This window comes from Vulpes lagopus, chromosome 4 (assembly GCF_018345385.1).
Source record: "Vulpes lagopus strain Blue_001 chromosome 4, ASM1834538v1, whole genome shotgun sequence".
Taxonomy (NCBI): Eukaryota; Metazoa; Chordata; class Mammalia; order Carnivora; family Canidae; genus Vulpes; species Vulpes lagopus.
In genome coordinates, this window is record NC_054827.1 from 84,510,688 (window position 1) to 84,515,792 (window position 5,105).

Genomic DNA, 5,105 nt, shown 5'->3' on the forward strand with positions numbered 1-5,105 from the left:
TTAGTTTACCTAAATTTTGTGCCAAGTATCAGAAATTATATAACAAACTAATTATCTTTAACTTAACCTTAATAATAAATTTCCATATCATTGTGAGAAAAATCTTTGCAATATCTTGAAAATAGCCCGGGATTTCTCAATGGCATACAACCAAAGGTTTAATTTAAAGCTAATGGTAGTACTATCATCTAGCAAAAGCATGGATGCCTCATGAGCAGTTTGGAATTACAGCATGGATTTCTCCTTTGAGGCAATAGAAATCAAATGGTGTTCTCCCAAAGAGTCTCATAACATTAAAAACTCCTGACTATAATCCTCTATTCATCTTTTTCAGCCAATGTCTTAGGGAAAAAAAAAAGCACAACTCACGTTCTCTTCAGCACTGCCAGCTTCACAAATGACGAGGAACAAATTGCCCTGGACTATAAAAAATGATTACCTCCTACCTGTACAAAAACTATCCTTCTACTATTTTAAGCACAGCCACCTTTTTCCTAGAAAACAAGGTATAGCAAATAGACCAATGATTTTTAGACTCAGAAGATTCAGCTTGAAATCAAAACTCTACCACTTCATAGCAGAGTGACTTTGGTCATGCCATCAGTGCACTAAAACATTCACTGGCTGCTTTCTATGTACCAGGCTTTGATATCCCCCAGAATGAGTAAGACACATTTCCAGCTCTCTAGTGAGACGAAAATACCCAAAAATAATTATCTTACATGCTTGTCAAGTGCAGAGGCAGGGTGGTACCTCCTGTGAGGAGTACATGTAAGCCAGCCTGATATTTCGGGGAAGGCTTCCTTGAGTTATACCTGATATGAATCTTAAAATGTGAAAAGGAGAGATAGAAAATGCAGAAGAACCTGCATGAGTTGGGGCAGCCTGGGTTGCTCAGCGCTTGAGCATCTGCCTTTGGCTCAGGGTATGATTCGGGGTCCCGGGATCAGGTCCCGTGTCGGGTTCCCTGAATGGAGCTTGCTTCTCCCTCTGCCTGTGTCTCTGTTTCTTTCTGTCTCTCATGAATAAATAAAATAAACAAAATAAAAAGAATCTGCATGAGCAAAGGCTTAAGAGGCAAGAAACAGCAAATCTGGAAATGATAAACAATTCAGTGTTTCACAATGACTGTGAATCAAGGATGACTAAATTCAAATACCTAGCCAACTTCATTCAACCAAAACCCGTGCCCTTCTATGCATCAGACAGTGCTTTAGAACTTGACATAAGGAAACAAATAACAATTCTTTCCTTTTTAAAATTTGTATTTTAATAGACCAATGATGAAAAAAACACTTAACAAATATGTAAAATATATAGTATGGTGATACGTGCTATGGTAAAAGGAAAAGATAAAACAGGATAGAGAAAACTGGGAATACAGAGGCCAGTGACGGGAGGGGGATAGTTGCAAAGCTACAATTTTAAATAGGACGTTAAGGTAGGCTTTATTGAAAAGGTGGTATCTGAGCACATACATCAAGGAGGTGAAAGATTTAGTTGTGTGGATGTCTAGGAAAAAGCATTGCAAGCAGATGAAGCAGCCAGTGCAAAGGCCCTAAGGCAGAAGTGGGCTTAGTGTATTTAAGAAACAAGGCAGCCAGTATGGCTGGGATAGAGTGAGAGGAAAGAGAACACAAAAGGCAGAAGTCAGGGAGGTAACAGGAAATCAGATCATGTAGAGTTTTGTAGGCCAAAGTCAGGATGTTAGCTTTTATCGTGAATCAAGTGAGAAGTCATAAAAGGTCTTAAAGCAAATAAGTAATTATATTCCTAATAAACTTTTTATTTGGGAGGAATACTGAATGTATGGGAAAGCTGCAAAGATAACACAGCTCCCATATACACCTCACCCAGTTTCCTCTAACATTAACATCTTATATTACTGCAGTGCATTTACCAAAACAAAGGAACAAACATTGATGCATCACTACTAACTAAACTCCAGGCTACTTATTTGGATTTTACCATTTTTTTCCTGTAATATCTTTTTTCTGTTTCAGGATGCAATCTAGGATAATCCATCACATTTAGGATCTTACCTCTTAATACAATTTCTTACTTGCATTTAAAAAGTATCATTCTGGCTATTGTGTGAAAATAGATTGTACAGAAGCAAGGATTGAAGAAAGTTAAGTTAAGGAGATCAGCTGGAACCCTATTACTGTTAATCCAAGCAAGAAATCATAAGAGTTAAAACAGACATCCCAGAAACAGAGGATCAATGTACTAACAGCAGAAACAGTAGCAAACGGTTAAATTCTATATATATTTTAGGACAATGGATTTGCTGATGGATTTGGTGGAATATAAGAGAAAGTAGAGTCAAGAATGACTCTGAACACTTAGCTTTGAGCGACTGGCTGAATAGAGCAGCCAGCATTTGAGATGAAAAAGAATGGGACAGGTTTGGGGGAAAAGGAGTTCAGTTTGTGCCATGTGAGTTTGCAATTACTTTAAATAAACAAATGGAGATGCAGAGGTAGGCAAATGTATATGTGAGTCTGGAGTTCAGAGAGGAACTAAGAGGCCATTTTCCTTTTAAGAATAATGTGCTATCCTATATTAATACTTTGTATAAAATGATTCATGGGGCACCTGGGTGGCTCAGAGGCTGAGCATCTGCCTTTGGCTCAGATCATGACCCCAGGGTCCTGGGATCGAGTCCTACATTGGGCCCCTTGCATGGAGCCTGCTTCTCTCTCTGCCTATGTCTCTGCCTCTTTCTGTGTCTCTCATGAATAAATAAATAAATAAAATCTTTAAAAAATATATTTTTAAAAGTCAAAAGACTTGATGATATCCTCAAAAAGAAGTGTAGAAAGAGGAAAAGAAGCAAAGACTGAGCCCTGGAACACTTCAACAATGAGGGATCAGAAAGAATAGAAGGAAGACGGTGACAGAAGGAAAACCAAGAGAGTGCAATGTCCTGGAAATCAGTGAAGAAAATACAACATGGACAAGGAAGTGATAACTGTGTCAAAGGTTACTAATGGCTCAAATGCAAAGACTGGGAATAATCAACACCTGGAGACAACTGGTGACACTTAGTAAAGGATGGGGGGAGGGGGGAGCAAAAGACATTCTGGAATGATCTCAAGAGAAAACAGAAAAAGAGGAACTGGGATTTGGAACACAAAGTCCTTAGAGGATTTTTGTTCAGAAGAGCAATCAATGAAAGAGGTCAGAAGTGGAGAAAGGAGGCAGCCCGGTTTAGCGCCGCCTTCAGCCCAGGGGGTGATCCTGGAGTCCCAGGATCGAGTCCCGCGTCGGGCTCCCTGCATGGAGCCTGCTTCTCCCTCTGCCTGTGTCTCTGCGTCTCTCTGTCTCTCATGAATAAATAAATTCTTTAAAAAAAAAAAGTGGAGAAAGGTTAGGAGAAGCATTTCTCGGGAGCCTCGGAGGCTCAAGTCCCAGGGTCCTAGGATCACACCCCACAGGGGGCTTTGCGGGGTGCCTCCCTCTCCCCCTGCTTGTGCTCGCTCTGCCAAATGAACAAGTAAGATCTTTTTTTAAAAAATTTTTTATTTATGATAGTCACACAGAGAGAGAGAGAGAGGCAGAGACACAGGCAGAGGGAGAAGCAGGCTCCATGCACCGGGAGCCCGATGTGGGATTCGATCCCAGGTCTCCAGGATCGCGCCCTGGGCCAAAGACAGGCGCTAAACCGCTGCGCCACCCAGGGATCCCAAGTAAGATCTTTAAAAAGAGAGAGAGAAGTACTCCTTAAAGAGAAATAACATGCAGGTCAAACATGGGTCTTAATCGAAACGCCACGGAGAAAGAATATAAAAAAAGAGGGCGGCGAAGGACAAACACCAGAACACGAAGACCTAACTTCATCTACGGAGGCTAGTTGAGGAGCACAGAAAACAAGCGGTTAAGTAAAACCACTGCCTTTTAATGTATGTGACCACTAGTGAATTTAAAAAAAAAAAAAAGAAAAAAAGAAGAAGAACGAACCCATCCAACACTAGCTGCAAAGTAAAAAAAAAAAAAAAAAAAAAACGGGGGGTGGAGGAGGCGGACCGGTGGTTTAAAAAAAAAAAAAAAAACGATGCCACTTTGATCCAAAAGCCTTCCAGGGAGGCCCAAGAAATGTGCGAACTGGACGCTTCAGAGCACCTGCTGCTCCATTCGGTCTCTGCAAAGACAGAGCGGCTGGAATATGAAGCCTCATCCAGTGGGATCATCAAAACTAAAAGAAGCTAAATACTAATACTAATAAAAACTGATTAAAAGAGGAAGCTGAGGGGCAGCCGGGGTGGCTCAGCAGTAGAGGGCCGGCCTGCGGCCCAGGGCGTGACCCGGGTCCCGGGATCAAGTCCCGCGTCGGGCTCCCTGCGTAGAGCCTGCTTCTCCCTCTGCCCCTCTCTGTGTCTGTCATAAATAAATAAATTAAATATGAAAAAAAAGAAAAAGAAAAGAAGAGGAAGCTGGCCTGCGGTTCCTGTCGCTGGTGGACCCCTCCTCCGGATACCTACGGGCCTACTGAGGTCAGCGAGGGCAGCTCCACTGGTCGCCACGGCCCTTCCTTACCCCAAGGCCCCGCACACTCCGGGCCCCAGAGCAAACCCAGGGACAGCTTACAAGGAGCGAGGGCGCCGAGGGCAAGGAGGCCGGCGTCAGGGTGTCACAGCCCCGGAGTCCAGCGCCTTCCCAGCGTCACGACCACGACAGCACCCCTCAGAGGCGCTCCGCAGCCTGAGGAATCTGCCAGGCGCGAAGGGAGACGCTGAGGTGCCCAGCGTGCGCCCAGGTCGGGGGAACCAGGCCTCCCCGGGAGCTCCCCCAAGCTGGCAAACCTCGCGCACTGTGGAGTTCTAGGACCCCGAAGTTTAAAAAAAAAAAAAAAAAAAAAAAGGGAAAGCAAGACCCCAAAAAGAGGCCAGGACGGCAGATTCTATCCCTGAAACACGCATCTCCCACTTCCGGACCTTACCTCGGGGCTCCCCCACTTCCGGCCTCCTCCGAAAGGCCCGCGCCTGCAGACGGCCCGCGGCGGCCAATGGGAGCGCCGCCCACGTCCGCGCGGCGCGAGACGCCTGTTAAGTCCCGCCCCTTCCGGCAGTGAGGAGCCTATCGCGGCGTCCGAGTGGCGCGGC

At 44.5% G+C, this 5,105-nt stretch overlaps 1 protein-coding gene across 8 annotated transcripts in view; it reads right to left on the reverse strand.

Annotated features, from left to right (window-relative positions):
• The window catches only part of XRCC4 (X-ray repair cross complementing 4), a 277,018-nt gene extending 272,014 nt beyond the window's left edge, over window positions 1–5,004 (reverse strand). For 4 of the 8 annotated variants that reach the window (XM_041752028.1, XM_041752029.1, XM_041752024.1 and 1 more), the window contains exon 1: window positions 4,485–4,897. The gene's annotated coding sequence lies outside the window, so the exon portion shown is untranslated. Of the gene's footprint in view, window positions 1–4,484; window positions 4,901–4,942 lie in introns of those variants that run through there. The other 4 variants (XM_041752027.1, XM_041752025.1, XM_041752026.1 and 1 more) reach the window with 3 other exon arrangements.
• Window positions 5,005–5,105: the final 101 nt, after the last annotated feature.